Consider the following 22,203-nt stretch of genomic DNA (forward strand, 5'->3'; position numbering starts at 1 on the left):
GCTCGTATTACCTCCTTCTCTACTGACCAAGTCAGCGCTCCTACCACCCGGTTTAATTGGATGATGGGTTCCGGCTCCTTGACTGCAGGCACAAACAGACGGGACAGAGCGTCAGGCTTGACATTCTGAGACCCCGGCCTGAAGGAAAGAACAAAGTCAAAACGGTTGAAAAACAAGGTCCACCTAGCCTGGCGGGAGTTCAGTCTTTTGGCCTTTCTTATATACTCCAAGTTTTTGTGATCGGTCCAAACCACGAAAGGATGCTCGGCTCCCTCCAACCAATGCCTCCACTCTTCCAGTGCCAGCTTCACGGCCAGCAACTCACGGTTTCCCACGTCGTAATTTCTCTCTGCTGGGAAGAGCTTCCTGGACAGGAAAGCGCAGGGGTGAAGTTTGTTGTCCTTCTGTAGTCGCTGGGAGAGGACCGCTCCCACCCCTTCGTTGGAGGCATCCACTTCTACCACAAACTGACGAGTGGTGTCCGGCAAGGTGAGTATGGGAGCAGAGGTGAACATTCCTTTAAGCCGAGAAAAAGCCTCCTCAGCCTGAGGAGACCACAAAAATGGCACTTGAGGGGACGTGAGGACATGAAGAGGGGCTGCAATAGCACTGAACCTCCGCACAAAATGTCTGTAATAATTTGCAACGCCTAAAAACTGCTGCACTTTCTTACGAGAGTCAGGGGTAGGCCAACAAGCTACTGCGCTAACCTTCTCTGGGTCCATCCTAACCTGACCTGGCGAAATGATGAAGCCCAAGAAAGTGACTGTCTCTGCATGGAATTCGCATTTCTCTGCTTTGACAAACAACCTATTCTTGAGCAGCTCTTGTAGAACCTGGCGGACATGTTGTTTATGGGTGTCAAGGTCAGGGGAGTAGATCAGAATGTCGTCAAGATATACAAAAACGAAACGGTTCAGAAACTCCCTCAACACGTCGTTGATCATAGCCTGGAACACAGCAGGAGCATTTGATAATCCAAATGGCATTACACGGTATTCATAGTGGCCTGAAGGGGTGTTGAAACCCGTCTTCCATTCATCGCCCTCCCTGATCCTGACTAAATGATAAGCGTTACGCAGGTCTAACTTGGTGAAAACCTTGGCTCCCTGAAGCTGCTCGAAGGCTGACGAGATGAGAGGAATGATTAATTAAGGGAATAACCATAAAGCACAGGGCAAAGGGACATGACAAAACTAACATAAAGAATAAACTTTCACTATTAGTTTCCTAGACATGACACGTAGATAATCACTTATGAGAATATAATGCATTGGTGTATATTAAACTAGCCAACAGTTTAAAAAGCACTACAAAAGTTTGTCAATATTAACCATAAACATTTACATTAGTGAAATGACACATCAATCAATGTTTATTTTAATTTTATTTTTCACATCACATACACATTAATGCAGCTATATAATCAAAAGTGTTAACACATACAGAGAACCTTTTAAAGCATAATGAGTACTTCAAATGTAAGTCCATTTGGCTAGTACTTACATACCTTTACTTAAGTAAGACTATAAAGGCAAGACTTTTACTTCAGTCAAGTATCTGAATACTTTGTCTGCTGGTAGTCCATGGATCCATTGCTCTTAATTTCCAGTCGTAAAGAGAACCAACTGTAATGTGTTCAAGTAGATGTCCTTTCCAAATGAATCTGATGGTCACATTGGGTCAATATTGCATTAAGGTGTTCCATCTGTTGATCACTCAGAGGACTCCGGGTGACAGGAACAACTATTCCCGAGTGTTCCTCACGCAGATGACCACTGGCCTCCCAGTCAATGTAGGGGATCTGTAATCTCTGTCACAAAAAACAAAACCGTTTTTAAAAATATGTATACTTTTCTTCCGCTGTTATACCGTTATAATTGTATACAAAAGAAGAATAAAGAAGTATCACTACATTCCTATGCATTAATATAATTACTTATATTGACTGTGCGTGGGCCTGGCAGTGGGAGATTAATTTCAGGCAAAAGTGTGCACAATCAAAGGTAGGGCATGTATTTTAATTGTTTTAATAATGTATATGGTTATAAAATATAACATTGAAACACTGACGCAAAGAACAAGTATATGTGGAATGTGTTATTAAGTAAGTTTGCTTGACTACAGTCCAGTTCTGTATACTACATAATAAAATATGAAAATCGTTAATTTCTTTGTCAATTACTTTTATCAAATGAATATCCCACATTTGTTTTAAGCACTTTAAATGTTAGAAACAAATATTATAGAATTGATATAATATGTACAATATTTAAGTCCTGTACTCTGCAGGTACAGATAGATAGATCGATAGATAGATAGATATATGGATAGATAGATAGATAGATAGATAGATATATGGATATATAGATAGATGGATATCATATATAATAATAATAATAATAATAATAATACATTACATTTATAAAGCGCTTTTCCTGGTGCTCAAAGCGCTTACGAGCAAGTAAAACAAAATAACAACAAAAGTAGAAAGTGCTAAGCTCGGAGGAATAAGGGCAAGGGGTTATATAGATACTTCATTCATCCCAAATTGTGAAATGTGTGGAAACAAGTATAAACACAATAACATTAAATACAAATGAAAGCAATAGACAGGAATATATCAGTGGAAAGGACACGATGAATATTATAACATTTAATGTAGCCTTACTATGAAGGCTGTGTATGTGAAAAATAAAATAAAAATAAACATTGATTGATGTGTCATTTCACTAATGTAAATGTTTATGGTTAATATTGACAAAACTTTTGTAGTGCTTTGTATACTGTTGGCTAGTTTAATATACACCAATGCATTATATCCTCATAAGTGAGTATCTACGTTTCTCAGAGAAACAGCCCTGTTTCCAGCATTGTGACTATGTATTTGCAAAGGATGATACAAGCAAAACAATCTAATCATAAAATGAAATAAAGTTGTTGCATAAATGAAGTGGAGTAAAAAGTAAGAATAATTCCAGTCCTGTATCCTACATAATAAAATATGACAATCATGAATGTCTTTCTTTTTATGAAATCAGTATCAGTAACACTTGCAAATGATATATGCTAGAAACCAATGGATTGATATAATATTTACAATGTAAAGTCCTGTACTCTGCAGGTGCTGGTAAAGAGCAATACAATGACAAAACCTTTCCAAACAAAACAACTAGTTGGTAGGTAGGTACGTAGGTAGGTAGGCAGGCAGACAGATAGAAAGACAGACAGATAGATAGACAGACAGATATAGATAGATAGATGGATATCATATATAGATAGATACTTCATTCATCCCAAATTGTGAAATGTGTGGAAACAAGTATAAACACAATAACATTAAATACAAATGAAAGGAATAGACAGGAATATATGCATATACAGTCAAAAGGACACGATGAATATTATAACATATGTAATGTAGCCTTACTATGAAGGCTGACCTAAATACGGTGCTTTTCTACAGATTACTTTATTACTGCACTGGTAAAGTAAAATTAGGGCGATTAATAAGATGTGAAGTGCTTTGTAACTTTGACCCGCTTGACTGAATACACAACAAACAATGAAGAAAGAGTTTTATCTGGGCTGCTTCGCTGCCAGCTGCTCCCCCGGGACCCGGAAGTGGCGTATAGCCTGCACTTCAACATCAACGAAGGTGCTCGATATGCTGTATTGAACCAATAACACAAACTAACTGTATCACTATAACATGATGATGATGATGATGATGATGATAATGATGATGGTGATGAAGAATGTATCTAACGTTCCGCTGTTCATTATAATACAAAAACAGAGCATTAAACAAACCATCATGCTCTTACTTTGAAATCATGCGGAAATGTAGTCATCAGCAGGCCATCACGTGGTTTCCGAAAATAACCGAGTGACACAAAAAGATTTTAGCCGAGACCGGCGGAAAATATGTCTCAAAATTCCGTGTGTGTAAAAAGACGATCCGCGAACAGAGATTTGAGATCCGTGAACAGAGATTTGAGATCCGCGAGCGCATTTTTGGTCCACAAATACAAAATGGATTCAGAAATGCCTGATCGAAAGTTGTAAATGTTAAAGAGATATTCACAGATCTTTTTTTTATTTGTGAACATATTTAGCGTATTTGCAGATCCGTTTTACACTTGCAAATGTATTTGTGAGTTTGCAAATCTTTTAAATGCATTTTTGGATGTTGTTTTACATTTACAAATCACATCATTTACACACAAATTATTTTTATGTTCACACAAATAATTATGAGACATATCTATGCCCATACTTCGCCCTCTAAGGCTATCGCTATAGAGAACCGCAGTGACGCGTCGTAAAACCCGGAAGTAAGTTAGCATTTTTAGCACTTCCGGTTCCTTCGTCAAAAAAGCAATGCATTTTCTCCATAGGCTTTTGGAAAATAGCTCCAAATAAAGTCTGTGGTTGACACAAATTAAAGAGATAAATCATGTTTTGTTCTACGACAGTAGATACATCAGCAGTGACCCCACTGGTGATTTTTGAAGAGTTTACGTGTCTGAAAAACGATGGTTGTTACCGAGTGGCCGAATAGGACTACAGAAATGGTCGAGGCCGTTGTACGTCATTACGCCTACACACGTAAACACTCCAGCTAAGTTTGTTTTCCCCTGTGTTCTGCTTGAAAGCAAGTACCTGCCTATCTTTAGTATCATTATCTATATCTGACCATTAGAATCTGTATTTTTGAAATTGTCGTTTTTAACACCGTAATTTTACAAATTATAGAATAATTAATTACCAGTGTTTTCCAATTTTACTCGGCAGTTCGTTTCGTTAGCTAACGTTAGCTAACGTTAGCTAAAGCTAGCGCTACTAGTTAGCTACGCAATGGTTTGTTGCTTTGCTCCGGGTTGCAGCCACAGGTCTTTGCATGAAAGGTGCTCGTTCTATCGTTTCCCGGCCATGTTTTGTAATAGCTGCTTGTCTCGAAACTCCTTTTCCCTCAACAATTTCCTTTCCCGAGCGCCACTCTCAAACTTTTTCTTCTCAAACTTTTTCTCCTAAACAACCTTCATCTGTCACTCAATCACTCGCAATTTGAATAAGTCACATGTGAAACATATTCTCATTCTGATTGGCTGTTAAGTGGTGCCCACTGACTGTTACGGAGTCATCATGTTTGAGAAAAATCTCTGGAATCCATCGATCTGATTGATTAGCGGAGCAAAAGATCAAAATACTACGGAGGGAAGATATTTTCGTTTGGATTACTGGTCTGGGGGAAGCTCGTGAGTGTGTGTGTTTGTGTATTTTTGCGTTTGTGTGTAATGTGTTTGTTTCCTGGGGAACGAGAAACACCGGCTGTTGTTATGCCTGCTGTGACGTCAAGTTACTCCGTTCTCCGCTTGTAATTATGCCGTTACAAGCTTCAACGTTGTATTTATCATCTGAATTTGCCGAAACAATTTTAATATTCTGAAAGCCAAGACTTTGTTTATTTGAAACCAGATGAAAACAAACTGTAACGGACCCTGCCGTGTTATCTATGATTACTATACGCCTTACATTCATAATGTCAGCCGGAGGGAGGGGGAGTGAGTGGCGAGTGAGAGCTGTCATCTTCCCTTTACAGGCTTCAAAAATGTATTTATCGTGTGATTTTGGAAATAAAAGTTTCATATTCTGAAAGCCAAGACTTTGTTTATTTAAATGTTTTTTAAAAACATCCGAAATAAAAAACTTTTGTATTGGCTCATGATAGGCCCCTGATCTCCGTAGGCCCCTGGGCTTCAGCCCAGTCAGTCCGTGCATTAAGGCGGCCCTGCCTACACACGGTCATAATAACCCATGAGCGCCGTTTTAACGCCTCATGTGGACAGCACTGCACACACCTCCACTCATCCCCTGACGGCCCGTCCACACAGCGGCGTGCGTTGACGCTTCCCCATTCACTTTGAATGGGGTGACGTCACTTTTAGCCGAAATGCATCGTGGGAAGCGACGTGGAGCGTAGCTGGCGTGGCTCGCTGCAAAAGTTGAGCAATGTTCAACTTTTGACGCCTCGGCGAGGCGTCAGCCAATCGAATCATATGCCAGTACAAGCTCTAGCCAATCAAACCGCTGCTTGTGTGTCAGGGGCGGGAGATTCATGTGATTGGTTGTTGGTCGAGTTTCAGACACGCCCGCCGGAAAGCGTCAGCGCACGCCGCTGTGTGGACGGGCCGTGAGCGTGTGCACGCCTCATGATGACAGCCGGAGTGAAACGCAGCGTGTGGAGGCTTCCTCGCAGCCCTTTCGCCGACGGCCCCTACACACGGCGGCGTGCGTTGCCGCTTCAACGCTTCTGCCCATTCACTTTGAATGGGGTGACGTCACGATTCGCCCAACTGCATTGTGGGAGCAAAGCGTAGCTTCTCTCGAGGTGCTCACTGCAAAAGTAGAGCAATGTTCTACTTTTGCCGCCTCGACGGAGGCGTCAGCCAATCAAATCCCTCGTATGTAAATCTGACAGTACAAGCAATAGCCAATCAAACCGGGTGTATGTTGGGAGAGCCAGACCGCAGTTATTTCCCATATGTCAACAAAAGGAGGAGAAAATGATCGTGGCGGTAGGGAACATACAGGGATACAAACCGGAGGAGCCAGGCATGGGGGGAGGTGGCAAAGACAGTGGGGGAAACTGGTAGGTTTTCGCTTGTTTGGGGAGTTTATATCCAGTGTATTTCGTTTGAATGGACAGCTAGCAAGCATAGACAGTATATTTAGCCAGCATGGATGTAGCATGAATGCTTTGCTTTGTATGTCCGGGGCGGGACATTCATGTGGTTGGTTGTTGGTCGGGCTGCTCGCGTTGACTCCCCAAGCTCAAGACACGCCCACCGCCAAGCGGCAACGCACGCCGCCGTGTGTAGGGGCCGGTATTGACATATGGCTCTCCCAACATACATTGATTGGCTACTGCTTGTACTGTCAGATTTACATACGAGGGATTTGATTGGCTGACGCCTCCGTCGAGGCGGCAAAAGTAGCATATATTTAGTGATTTTAATGTTAACAGATCATTGATGCAATAACATTTGGACCCAATTTGCCTGACTTGACACATGGAATAAAACATGGGCGTAGGAAGCATCCTCAATGTGGGTGAGACAATTTAACAGGGGGTGTGGGCAGGTGGTGGACCTCACCTCCTCTAGGGGGGTCCAGGGGCAAGCTCCCCCGGGAAGATTTTTTTTTAAATGTTGAAGTTAAATGCATCAATCTGGTCCATTTTGAGAGCAAAATTAGGGACTAAATCTATGGCAGTCAGTAGGGGCTTAAACTGTGAGCCGTAGGGTCGCCGGTTCAAGTCCCCGACCAGACCTATTTGGAGTGTGGACTTCTACTTGGAGAGGTCCCAGTTCACCTCCTGCCCTGCCGTGGTGCCCTTGAGCAAGGTACCGGACATCCCCCTTCCCCCCTCACTCCCATTGCTCCGCGGGTGCTGTACAATAGCTGCCCACTGCTCCTACTACACTCCTGGTACTAGGATGGGTTAAAAGCAGATAACACATTTCACTGTGTGCTCTGCATGTGAGACCATTAGAGAGGGTTTCATCCCTCCCAATTCTTCTTCTTCTTCTTCTTCTTCTTCTTCTTCTTCTTCTTCTTCTTCTTCTTCTTCTTCTTCTTCTTCTTCTTCTTCTACACCCATATAAAACAGAACTGTAAACAGATTCACTTTTTTCTTTCAACATTTATTTGAACAGCAAGTGGAGGCAAAAGTGACTGCACCCAAAACAATAAACCTGCTAGCTAACTAGCCTAAACTCAGTAACAGAATGTGGGAAACACGTTCTTAATTCTCCACAGCCGCGCGACCTCTGAGTCAGACATCACCTCCCCCTTTTCTATCCTACGGGTACAGCCTCTATGGTACAGCCGTACAGCCACTCCCCCTGAACCCTGTTGTAACAACATAATACACTTTTTGGGGATGCAGCTTGGGATGTGAGGACATGGCTTAGAAAGTGTCGCCTTCTGTCCTGCCAGAGTTGGCAGGACATTAATTAAAATGTCGAACTCGGACTTCATTTTAAGGACATTTCGGCCAGGGGTGTAGAGCTATATTTGTTCAAGCACCTGATTGGCAAAACAGGAGAGTGTGTGTCTGCCTTGATCTATGTATTCATGTCTGTGACTCTCACAGTATGTGCTGCCCGCAGCTGTTTTATAGAAGGAAAACCTCCTTCACTTCATGAAATCTCTGCAGCACCAGGAGGCAGCGGGAGGGTTAACTCAGCCTCTGAGAAGAGGAGCGAGCAGTGCCTTTCACGCACCGCCTTTCACGCACCGCCTTTCACGCACCGCCTTTCACGCACCGCCTTCACTGTGTTTACCTTCAGAATCAATAGAAAGGCTAAAGAGCGGTGTGGCTGATGTGTTTTAACCACACACACCTCTACATACACACACACACACACACACACACACACACACACACACACACACACACACACACACACACACACACACGATTTAAACGCAGACTTTTGTTCCTCCATGGACCCGCACATTTTTTTCAAACGCTCCCCTTTTTGGTCCATCTGCGCGGTTTTGTGCGCTGTGATGATTCGGCTGTATTCTCACTGAGTGAGTCAGTCAGCTGATTGATGGGAAAATGGTTGGTTGAAGGATAACATTAAGTCTAATAATGATGTACCGTGCATGTTCACATCATGTATACTTTGCATTACTTAATACCATTTTTCCTATATTTATTTTTTAACATTTTGGACAAAATAGCCAATTGTACATCGAGGTGCCCAGATGTCCCTAGTGCCCACCTATCCGATTTGAACATGCTGATGTACAATGTGATGTAGTAGCCTAATGCAGGTGTAAGATCATTGTGTTTGTATTGTGTTATAGGTATGCATAGTTTTCTATGCATTTTGGGGGTTTTGGGGGTTTGACCCCTCGAACCCTAGGGGGCTGGCTCCCCCAAAAGAATTAAATAACATAACCCTAACCCTAAAACTGAAATAAAGTAACAAAAAAAAGTAACTAAATCCGCCAGAAACCCGAAAATCTTTGTGCGCATGTGTCCCGTTTCTCCATTTCTGGAAGTTGGCAACCCTATCTCCAAACCCCTCAAAAATCACCGATATAACTGACAATATTACCAATTTATTATATTCTCAGTGATAATAAATCATATTAGGGTGAAATAATCCTGTCGAGACCAAATACTGACTACCCGTTTCACCTTTTGAAAAAGTTAGCATGCTAACATATTCTTTTTCTTTTTACTTTTTAGTGCTACATAGGCTACCATAGTGAAACCATAAAGTGAAACAAGCAGTGACAACATTATTATATCCTTTTTATTTGAAAATGAAACTTAAACTAACAAATATTTGGGTCATTAATGAGTATTTTACACACAACTTAAAAGTTCAGTTGGCAGCGTGTTTTGATCAATACACAGCAGAGTAAGTGAAACTTCAAAAAAAGGATTAGAAATAACATTTTGTGAACAAAAAGTTATATTTTAATAAATTCATCATTATTGAGACAAAAGTTGGTGCATTCTTGAGTCCTTTTTCCAGCCTAAAGCGTTGATATGTCTCACAGTTACGCCTTGTACCAGCGAAATATGGCCACATTTGTAAGACAATAACAAAGGTTGAACGAAATGTATTCATTCTGGACTTTGCTATTATTTCATTCTGCAAACAATCTTACTTGTGATTAGTTTTCGTGCATGTTTTTACATTTTGGCTTTGCAATATTGGTCCTTTGTGGAAGTCATCATGGTATAACACTCCATGGTATATCAACCTGATGTGTGCCCAGCAGCCACCCCCCATCTTTCACAGGATCCCAGCAGCACTTGGCCCCTCACCTGGCTCCGCTTCATCCAGTCCACTGCCATCCACGGTAAGAAGGGCGAACACTTTCCAGAAGCTAAACATCACACAATGTACCCAATGACTATATGGATGTATTGTCCTTGACAAAAGTAAAGGCAAGACATTGTTTCTTGCAAGCTTCCTTTTTCTTTTGCTCATATTGCAGTAAAATGCTCTCATGTGTGTTTACTTTATGCAGCGTTTGTTGAACAATGTATTATTGCATTGTCCTCCATTTAATTCAGTGTGTGATGAGAGAGTGATTATTGTGTAACCCTCGCTGGTGTGTCGTCATGACGTGGAGCAGTGGTCTGATTGTTGTTTATATTTCTACCTTCAGATGGACCGGTGCTACAAGTGGACAGCTGTCCTCCTGCCAGACCCCAGTGGACCCCGCCTCATCCTGCGCAGGACCCCAGCCCCGCCCTCCCAGAGCAGCTCCTCACCTGGCTCCCCAGGTACAGCTGCCTCTGGATCTAACACTTCTTCTTGCTCCCCCTTCAGGGCCGTCTGCAGCTCCTCCCCCGGCTCCTCCCCCGGCCCCCCAGCTGGCCCCGCCCCTGAGCCGAAGTGGAAGAAGAACCTGAGGCTTCTGATGAAGAGGAGGGACCAGGCTGGCAGTGGCAGCATCAGGAGAGGCGCTGAAGCTGCAGGTAAGTCTGACGTTGGCTCCTTCTCTCGCTCTTCCTCTCGTTCCTCCTCTTCCTCCTCCTCTTCCTCCTCCCCTACCTCCTCCCCTCGCTCTTCTTCTTGCTCTTGCTTCTCTTGCTCCTCCTCTCGTTCTTCCTCTAGCTCCTCCTCTTCCTCCTCCTCTAGCTCTTCCTCCTCCTCTAGCTCCTCCTCCTCCTCCTCCTCTTCCTCCTCCCCTACCTCCTCCTCTCGCTCTTCTTCTTGCTCTTGCTTCTCTTGCTCCTCCTCCCCTGTCCTCTCCTGCAGACCCCCCCCACCTGTTCCCGAGGAGGGCTGGGCTGCGTTCCGATAATCCAAAAATCAGCTCCTAATTTCTAACCCTATCTCCTATTCCTTGACCTCTGAGTGAAACGTCACGGGGTTAAGGGATAGTGGACAGGAGAATTCAAAAGGACTTAGGAGAAGAGACTGCGGTACTTTAGAGAATCCGAATGCACTTTCACTATCCGACGTGTCTTGAATGTGCGTCTGCTGCTGTGGGGAAACCATGGAAACTACAGTTTTCTATACAGCGGACTACAACATGGATGTTTAATAAGAACGAGGGACTACTGTAAACTCCTCTAGAGACTCTGCACCGTGCTCTGATGCTGCTGCTTTGCTTTATGAACGTGGACAACAGAGAAACAGATTCTTCATGACCAAAGTTGGAATTTAAATAAAAAAGGAAAGTGAAACTTATGCTCATCACCCTCTCCCTCCGGTCCACATTAATACAAATTATCCCAATTTGTATGAACTATGAAAATATCTTAAAATCAATACAAATGTATTTATTATAAACGTTAGTCCTTAACATCTATCACTGTGTATATCACCATTCAAACATCTTTTAAAAGTTGAACAAACCCCACACAGCTCAGTAAAGACTGAAATGTTGACTTTATTTGATCATTTTAGTAAAAACTAACGTTCATATTTCTCTCTTTGATTATAATACTGATGAACGTTCAAAACAAAGCACTTTGGCAAGTTACCACATACGTTTTAAAATGCTTAATAAGCACCGTAACTTTCATGATATCATTTCTCCGTCATAATCGGTTGTTTCCGTGAACGGCCGACTGTTGAGTGACGGCAAATGCTGCGGCTGCAATGCATTGTGGGGCAGCATTTTCTCCTCTCCTTTCGTCAAGGGAGGTGCAGTGGTTCCTAAGCTAAAGGAGGTTATAAAGGAAGTTTGAAACCTCCTTTCCTATCATTCTCATCATTCTAGAGAATTCGAACGGCACTTATCATGGCTGCCACTGAGGGACTTCCGGGTCATTTCACTTGGTTAGGAAGGTTCCTAAGCTAAATGGACTATTGGAACGCAACCCTGGTCTCTGGTGCCGTGTGCTCATCCCACCAGGATCATCTTCCGGGGGCCGCAGCGGTCTGGCTCCTCCCCCCGACCTCAGCCTCTGCCAGTGAGGAGGGTCCATGGTTGCGTTCCGATAATCCAAAAATCAACTCCTAAGTTCTAACCCTATCTCCTATTCCTTGACCTCTGAGTGAAACGTCACGGGGTTAAGGGATAGTGGATTGGAGAATTCAAAAGGACTTAGGAGAAGAGACTGCGGTACTTTAGAGAATCCAAATGCACTTTCACTATCCGACGTGTTTATGATGCGCCAGCGGACGTCATTGTGTGCGTCTGCTGCTGTGGGGAAACTATGGAAACCACAGTTTTCTATAGCGGACTACAACATGGATGTTTAATAAGAACGAGGGACTACTGTAAAGTCATCTAGAGACTCTGCACCGTGCTCTGATGCTGTTGTTTTATGCTTTATGAACGTGGTTGAACTGCGGCTGCAATGCATTGTGGGGCAGCATTTTCTCCTCTCCTTTCATCAAGGGAGGTCCAGTGGTTCCTAAGCTAAAGGAGGTTATAAAGGAAGTTTGAAACCTCCTTTCCTTTCATTTGGAGAATTGGAACGGCACTTAACATGGCTGCCACTGAGGGACTTCCGGGTCAGTTTACTTGGTTAGGAAGGTTCCTAAGCTAAATGGACTATTGGAACGCAACCCTGGAGCAGCAGTGGAGGAAGAGCGTCCGACTCCTGGTGAAGAAGAGGAGCCAGGTGGGCAGCAGGTGGCGCAAGAGAGGAGCCGAGGCTGCAGGTAATGAAGCTAAGCGCTTCTGTCCTTCCACTTAATTTCAGCAGGTTTTTATTTTATTGAATTGGGCTAACTTGAGTTACATTTGTTAGAACTGAAATGCCTTGATTTGTTGTATTTGATTGAAATTGAATTGAACTACATTTATCTAAATGTAAACTATACAAATGTATTCATTTGACTTAAAGCACTTTTAAATGTGAACGGGTAAGTATTTAATATTCAAAACCAAGCTGTAAGTTCTGGGTCCCATGAAGGACCAGCTCCGTGATATCCTTCTTTACTGTACTGAACACAGGCCTGTGTCTATCAAACATGTTCATATTTGTAAACTTATATCATTTAGGTAATGCAGTCTGTTTATCTCCATCTTAATACAGAGTGTAGTTGATATCATCCTAAACTGTTAGAATAGCATTCCATCTTTTCTCTTTGGTGAAAGACATTTGACTAAAATCCACACTGCTTTGAACAACTTTTTTCACACATCTGAAAATGCCACAAGGCTTTTCCACCAAATCCTCTGACAGCCCACAGAGTTCCATTAATAAATCAACTTATGCTATGAAATAAAACAAATAAATACATATGTAAATGTAACTTATAATCACATTTAACTAAATGTATTATATGACATTGCACTCAAAGGAGTACTACAACTGTAACTGTAGTGCATGTAAACTCAGTAGATATAACACACTGCTGCCACAGGGGGGCGATATTACAATGAAACACTTCCTAAAAACTAAACCATGCCTTGCAGCGTAATCACTCAAAGGGCTGCAACTAAATACATTTACGGATTCATTTTACAATTATTACCCCATTACAATTTTGATCTATGAAATGTCAGTTCAGAGTACGATTTAAAAATAACTACAAATCAATGGATGTAAGGGTGCTTAATTATATATTCCTATGATGACCAAGGCATGTCTTCAAACATCTTGTTTTGTCATTCCAGAATGAAAAGACACTCACTTTCATAAGGCACAAAATACTTTTATCATCAATGAGATTACATATAATAGCATCAAATGGAAAAACTCAAGTAAAATACAAGTAACTCAAACATATGTTTATGAACATTACTTGAGTACACTCGCCTTCCACCACTGACTAAATACATATTATACCAATCATTTGTATCCTAATCCAGAGGATTATGACACATCTGCCACACCACAGAACTCCTTCTAAAGCCTATGTTTAGCACTGATGCCAATTATAAACATAATCCTGATTCTAAAGCCAAACACATGTGCCAAAGTTATTCAGAATCAGAATACCTTTATTAGTCCCACAGAGAGGACATTTGCATCGTTGCAGCAGGAAAGAGCCACAGACAGCTTAATGTTACATATGTTAAAACATTTATTGATTTTATTCTACGTTTATTGGCAGTATTTTTCTTCGTAATAAGATTGCAGGGCTGTATTGATTTATAATGTCAGATATTTGTGTAAAACAACTTCACATGTAGCTTTGGGCCACCTGTTTAAAAGTCTCCTATCATGCTATTTTTAGGCATATATTATGGGTCTCAGATATATACAAATATATAAAAACATGTCCATGATGTGTTTTGCTCAAAATACCAAACAGATCATGCATTTTAGACATCCCTCATATCCCTGTATTTCAGCTGTTAGAGAAGTGCTGATCTGGGTCCTTAGCTTGAAAAAAAAAAAAGAGGAGGGGGAGCTTGTGCCTGCTCAGAATTCTACGAGGTACTCAGCTAAATTCTGCAGTGATTAAACGCCATATCATGTTCCAAACCACATCAAGGATCATTTCTGAAACAAGCCTGGAGCTCAAATTCTTATTTTCTTGCGGGTTTCCCACAAGATGAGTTCCTTTTTTTATTTCCTGCTTCTTTACACATACTCTGTCCAGTACAGGTTAGCTCTGAGTGTTAGCAATGCTTGCTAATGTCAACAAAGACCATATTACGTCCAAAACACGTCGGGCATTGTTTCTGATAGTGCCGCGGGTCCACATTTCTGATATTACGTCATATTGGACACAAATCTGGATCTGCTCCGTTGTACCCCCGTTTTAGAGATTTGGGTATGGAGGAAAAGAGAGGGTTTTGTTTTCTGACACTTTGTGAGTTCCCTGACACACCGGGGACACATATGTATCAGGGTTTCCGTTAGCCGGTAATTACCGGTTTTTACCTGGTAAAATTGATAAAAAACCGGTAAATTCAAAACCTGACGGTCAAAATGTCTGGTAATAATTAGGGAGGCTCCGATAGATCGGCCGCCGGTCATTATCGGCCGATATTCACTCTTAATAGTTTGATCGGTGCTCTCTATAAAGGCCGATCAGGAGAGCTGGATCTGATCGATATGGACATAAACGCAAGTGAAGTTTAACCGGACGAGAGAGAGATCAGATCAGCTGCTGAGTCTGACCGAGACACGCAGCTCTGCATAATCACCTGAAGCCCCGCCCTCTGTTTAGCGAGCTGCAGGAGCTGCTTGAGAAACTGACGTGCTGTCAGGAGAGAGAGGGAGGGAGAGGGGAAAAGAGAGGCTCCGTTTCTCCCGTGTTATTATTCAAAGTTGATGTAAACTTCTGAATAATGTACGTTATCTACTACAAGTAGTTTGTTTGAATGTAATAATTATGTTGTTTGTTGTTTGTGAAATCATTTATTGAAAATTAATCTGAATTTTTTCGATCTGTTACGATTATAAACTGAAGCAATATAAAAATGAGCCCCGTGAACTGAGTTTTAAACATCAGCATATCTGCTCATAGTCCGGTAAATTACTTGCTTACGGAAACTGCTACACAACTCTTATTATTATTATTGAAATATGACCGGTAAGTTTCAAATTTGTCCGGTAAAATAAATTCTGCCCGGATATTTGACCGGCGAGAAAAAATCCTAGCGGAAACCCTGATATGTATGTATAAAAGACATAAAAAAAGTGCATTTTACATGATAGGTCCCCTTTAAATCAAACATCAGCGAGTGAGGGAAACCCCATCTACAAGGCATGCAGCGATAAAGGGCTTACAGGTCTACTTGCACAACACAACACTGCTGATCCCTGAGAAAATGTGACAGCTCCTGCAGAGTCAAAATAACACAAGGCTTCCCGAGCATGTCACAGAGAGTTCACTCTGCAGGTCCTCTGCTGGCGGCCTTCATTCACCTGCACCACAGAGGAACTCACCACAGAAGCATCTGTCTGCAGGGCAAGGTCAGCTCCTCTAGAAACCAATAGGAAGAGAACAGAAGGGCTTAACGGGTAATTAGATCCTCTGATGGACGATAGGAGCAGCACCTGCAGCAGAAGGCATGGAGAGAAGGAATTCCAGCAGAGTAGAAAAAGGTCTGAATACACAACGTTCCCTCAGTAGTGACACAACACAATGTCTTTTTCACTACAGATGAAAAACAAAACATTGCTTTACCGTCCATTTCTTAATTATCTGTATTTCTTCTATGAATTGATCTGAATTGACTTGCTTGCAGTACAGAGTATGGCATAACTGGCTGCAAAGATCTGATTCAAAACCCCTGTTCAAAACTAGATTAGACGTTTTTTTCAGTTTCCATAAAAATTCAACTTTATTGTGATTGCACATAGTACAAAGATAGCAGTTTGCATCCTGCCCGAACGTGCAAAGAGTAGATAACGTGCAGATGAGGTTGCCTTATATACACATACTGTGGGTTACAGTCAGGGGCGGACTGGGGGGAAAAAGTGGCCCGGGGATTAATTGACAGACAGGCCCACTTAATGCGCGGCATGTCGATACATGCCGATGCCGGCCGGCCACGAAAGTATGTTACTTAACAAAAAACCCTATGCATTCCATGTTATTTTGGACCATTATTCATATAGTAATCACATTACCTGAGCCCTTGAGTTGCCTAGAGCAAAATAGTTACAGCATATATTTATTGATTTTAATGTTAACAGATCATTGATGCAATAATATTTGGACCCAATTTGCCTGACTTGACGCATGGAATAAAACATGGGCGTAGGAAGCATCCTCAATGTGGGTGAGACAATTTGACAGGGGGTGTGGGCAGGTGGATTTAACTTTTGCCATCCGGGCAGAAATATCGTCCCCCTCTGTTAAAAAAGAACAGATCTCGGCTGTCTTTCGTCCCACAAGCCATCAAACTCCTAAATAAATGATGGCTAGGACGCACTGTTTACCCAGCTGGTCTAGCCCAGTGGCCCTGTCCCCCCTATTTCGCAAATGAGGGCCTATAGGCCCCTTGTCATGTCTGCCGATATCTGGTTTTCTTATGTCTGTTTGTTTTAAGCTGTGTCTATGTTGTTGTCAGTGACTGATTGTTTTATCTTTTTAAATGCCTCTGTGATGTGCTGCAACCCATTTTCCCCTCGGGGACAAATAAAACGAATACTACTACTGGTGGACCTCACCTCCTCTAGGGGGATCCGGGGGTATGCTCCCCCGGGAAGATTTTTTTTTTTAAATGTTGAAGTTAAAAGCATCAATCTGGTGCACTTTGAGAGCAAAATTAGGGACTAAATCAGATTTACTTTTTCTTTCAACATTTATTTGAACAGCAAGTGGAGGCAAAATGACTGCACCCAAAACAATAAACCTTCTAGCTAACTAGCCTAAACTCAGTAACAGAATGTGGGCAACACGTTCTTCTCCACAGCCGTGCGACCTCTGAGTCAGACGTCACTTCCCCCTTTTCTATCCTACGGGTATAGCCACTCCCCCTGAACCCCGTTTCAGGGGGAGCGATGTTTGGTCAGGGTGGCGTGCAGTTGTGACGCTCCTAGGCTCCTTCAGCTTCATAAAGGGACGCAAATAGCTTTTAACTCATTGCAATGTATTCCCATCTGCGGTGGGATTTTACGCTCATGGAAGCACGGCATTCGTTTGTGTCGGCTGCCCTTAAAGGCAATGTGAGCGTCCATTCCCATTGGATAACGGAGAATTGTACACCCGGAAGTAAGTATTCCCCTTACTGTGGATTGATTTGACAGTGATATCTGCACTACTCATCGACTAAAAAAGACCAGATTATCCTTGTTAATTACACAACATTGATTGGTTTAAATTGTGAGCCATGCTTTTGTATTTTTCCCCTTCGATTCGGAGAATCGAAAGGAAAAACAAGAAGTGAGGATACCCGGCCCGGAGGAAGCCCGGGGTCCCCTTCTGGAGCCAGGCCCAGAAGGAGGACTCGTCGGCGAGCGTCTGGTGGCCGGGCTTGCCACGGAGCCCGGCCGGGCCCAGCCCGAAAAGGCAACGTGGGCAACACCTCCGCTTCTCTGTCCCGCGGGCCCACCACCTACGGGAAACATCGATGGGGTCGGGTGCGCTGCCAGACGGGTGGCAGTGAAAGCGGAGGGTCTCGACGGACCAGACCCGGGCGGCAGAAGCTGGCTTTGGGGACGTGGAACGTCACCTCTCTGGGGGGGAAGGAGCCGGAGCTTGTGCGGGAGGTGGAGCGGTACCAGTTGGATCTGGTTGGGCTCACCTCTACGCACAGCGTCGGCTCTGGAACCTTACTTCTGGATAGGGGTTGGACTCTATTCTTCTCCGGAGTTGCTCAGGGTGTGAGGCGCCGGGCGGGTGTGGGGATACTCACAAGTCCCCGGTTAGGTGCTTCGTTGTTGGAGTTTACCCCAGTGGACGAGAGGGTCACCTCCCTACGCCTGCGGGTTATGGGGGGGAAAACTCTGACTGTTGTGTGTGCTTATGCACCCAACAGCAGTTCAGAGTATTCGGCCTTCTTGGAGACCCTGGAAAGAGTCCTGTATGGGGCTCCTGAAGGGGACTCCTTAGTCTTGCTGGGAGACTTCAACGCACATGTGGGCAATGATGGAGACACTTGGAGGGGCGTGATTGGGAGGAACGGCCCCCCTGATCTGAACCGGAGTGGTGGTTTGTTACTGGACTTCTGTGCTAGTCATGGATTGGCCATAACAAACACCATGTTCGAACATAAGGATGCTCATAAGTGTACGTGGTACCAGAGCACCCTAGGCAGAAGGTCCATGATCGATTTTGTTATCGTATCATCGGACCTGAGGCCGTATGTTTTGGACACTCGGGTAAAGAGAGGGGCGGAGTTGTCAACTGATCACCATCTGGTGGTGAGTTGGGTCGAGTGGCGGGGGAAGCCTCTGGATAGACCTGGTAAGCCCAAACGTGTAGTTCGGGTGAACTGGGAACGTCTGGAGGAGGCCCAAGTTCAGGAGGCCTTCAACTCACACCTCCGGCGGAGCTTTTCGGGCATTCCTGTGGAGGTTGGGGACATTGAACCAGAGTGGTCGGTGTTCAAAGCCTCTATTGCCGAAGCCGCGGTGGGGAGCTGTGGTCTCAAGGTCTTAGGTGCCTCAAGGGGCGGTAACCCTCGAACCTCCTGGTGGACACCGGTGGTCAGGGAAGCCGTCCGACTGAAGAAGGAGGCCTTCAGGGATTTGTTATCCCGGGGGACTCCCGAAGCAGTTGCAAGGTACCGACAGGCCCGAAGGGCAGCAGCCTCATCCGTGGCCGAGGCAAAGCAGCGGGTGTGGGAGAAGTTCGGAGAAGACATGGAGAAGGACTTTCGGGCGGCACCAAAGTTGTTCTGGAAAACTGTCCGACACCTCAGGAGGGGGAAGCAGGGAACCATCCAAGCTGTGTACAGTAAGGATGGGACGTTGTTGACCTCAACTGATGGAGTGTTGGGACGTTGGAAGGAACACTTTGAGGAACTCCTGAACCCGACAACTCCGCCCTCTATGTTAGAGGCAGAGCTGGAGTATGACGGGGGATCAACGCCAATCTCCCGGGGGGAGGTCACTGAGGTCGTCAAACAACTCCACAGTGGCAAAGCCCCGGGGGTGGATGAGATCCGCCCGGAAATGCTGAAGGCTCTGGGTGTTGAGGGACTGTCATGGTTGACACGTCTCATCAACGTTGCGTGGAAGTCGGAAACGGTACCGAAGGAGTGGCAGACCGGGGTGGTGGTCCCCCTTTTCAAAAAGGGGGATCAGAGGGTGTGTGCCAATTACAGAGGCATCACACTACTCAGCCTCCCCGGGAAAGTTTACTCCAAGGTACTCGAAAGGAGGGTCAGGCCGATTGTCGAACCTCAGATTGAGGAGGAACAATGCGGATTCCGTCCTGGTCGTGGAACGACGGATCAGCTTTTTACTCTCGCAAGGATCCTGGAGGGGGCCTGGGAGTACGCTTATCCGGTCTACATGTGTTTTGTAGACTTGGAGAAGGCGTATGACCGGGTTCCCAGGGAGTTACTGTGGGAGGTGCTGCGGGAGTATGGGGTGAGGGGGTCTCTACTCAGGGCCATCCAATCTCTGTACTCCCAAAGCGAGAGCTGTGTCCGGGTCCTCGGCAGTAAGTCGGACCCATTTCCGGTGAGGGTTGGCCTCCGCCAGGGCTGCGCTTTGTCACCAATCCTGTTTGTAATATACATGGATCGGATTTCGAGGCGTAGTCGTGGGGGGGGGGGTCTGCAGTTCGGTGGACTAAGGATTGCACCACTGCTTTTTGCAGATGATGTGGTTCTGATGGCTTCATCGGTCTGCGACCTTCAGCACTCACTGGATCGGTTCGCAACCGAGTGTGAAGCGGCTGGGATGAGGATCAGCACCTCCAAATCTGAGGCCATGGTTCTCAGCAGGAAACCGATGGACTGTCCACTCCAAGTAGGGAATGAGTCCTTACCCCAAGTGAAGGAGTTCAAGTATCTCGGGGTCTTGTTCTCGAGTGAGGGATCAATGGAGCGTGAGATGGGCCGGAGAATCGGAGCAGCGGGAGCGGTATTGCAGTCGCTTTACCGCACCGTTGTGACGAAAAGGGAGCTGAGCCGGAAGGCAAAGCTCTCTGTCTACCGGGCCATTTTCGTTCCTACCCTCACCTATGGTCATGAAGGATGGGTCATGACCGAAAGAACGAGATCGCGGATACAAGCGGCCGAGATGGGTTTCCTCCGCCGGGTGGCTGGTGTCTCCCTTAGAGATAAGGTGAGAAGTTCGGTCATCAGGGAGGGACTCGGAGTTGAGCCGCTCCTCCTTCGCGTCGAAAGAAGCCAGTTGAGGTGGTTCGGGCACCTAGTTAGGATGCCACCTGGGCGCCTCCCTAGGGAGGTGTTCCAGGCACGTCCAGCTGGGAAGAGACCAAGGGGTAGACCTAGGACCAGGTGGAGGGATTATATCTCTTCGCTGGCCTGGGAGCGCCTTGGGATCCCCCAGTCAGAGCTGGTTGATGTCGCCAGGGAAAAGAAAGTTTGGGGCTCTCTGCTGGAACTGCTACCCCCGCGACCCGACCACGGATAAGCGGGAGAAGATGGATGGATGGATGGATGGATGGATTCGGAGAAACAAATATTTTTTCGGAGTAAAGGATGGCAGAAGATACTACACTACCCAGAATCCCCAGCTATCGTTTAGGACTACACCATGTGCTCTGTTTGACAAACCCCGTTTTTTTTCACCATTCATTCCAATGGATGGCGTCTATGTCACGATCTATTTTCCCCTGTGCAGTTCCAGGTTGCGTTCGGATAGTTTAAAAATCAGCTCCTAATTTCTAACCCTATCTCCTATTCCTTGACCTCTGAGTGAAACGTCACGGGGTTAAGGGATAGTGGATAGGAGAATTCAAAAGGATTAAGGAGAAGAGACTGCGGTACTTTAGAGAATCCGACTACACTTTCACTATCCGACGTGTTTATGATGCGCCAGCGGACGTCATTTTGTGCGTCTGCTGCTGTGGGGAAACTATGGAAACTACAGTTTTCTATGCAGCGGACTACAACATGGATGTATAATAAGAACGACGGACTCATCTAGAGACTCTGCACCGTGCTCTGATACTGTTGCTTTATGCTTTATGAACAACAGAGAAACATATTCTTCATGACCAAAGTTGGAATTGAAATAAAAAAGTGAAACTTGTGCTCATCACCCTCTCCCTCCGGTCCACATTAATACAAATGATCCCAATACGTATGATTGTATGAACTATGAAAAGATCTTAAAATCAATACAAATATATTTATTATAAACGTTAGTCTTTAACACCTATCACTGTGTATATCACCATTCAAACATCTTTTAAAAGTTGAACAAACCCCACACAGCTCAGTGAAATGTTGACTTTATTTGATAATTTCAGTAAAAACTAACGTTCATATTTCTCTTTTTGATTATAATACTGATGAACGTTCAAAACAAAGCACCACATACGTTTTAAAATGCTTAATAAGCACCGTAACTTTCATGATATAATTTCTCGGTCATAATCGTTTGTTTCCGTGAACGGCCGACTGTTGAGTGAAATGCTGCGGCTGCAATGCATTGTGGGGCAGCATTTTGAATGGAAGACCGCCTTCAACACCTCTTCGGGACATTACGAGTACCTGGTGATGCCATTTGGACTTACCAATGCCCCTGCAGTTTTACAAGCATTGGTGAACGACGTACTCCGGGACATGTTGGATCGTTATGTTTTTGTTTATCTGGACGACATTTTGATTTTTTCAAAGAACCTCAAAGAACACGTGCATCATGTCCAG

This window comes from Pseudochaenichthys georgianus, chromosome 19 (genome assembly GCF_902827115.2).
Source record: "Pseudochaenichthys georgianus chromosome 19, fPseGeo1.2, whole genome shotgun sequence".
Classification (NCBI taxonomy): domain Eukaryota; kingdom Metazoa; phylum Chordata; class Actinopteri; order Perciformes; family Channichthyidae; genus Pseudochaenichthys; species Pseudochaenichthys georgianus.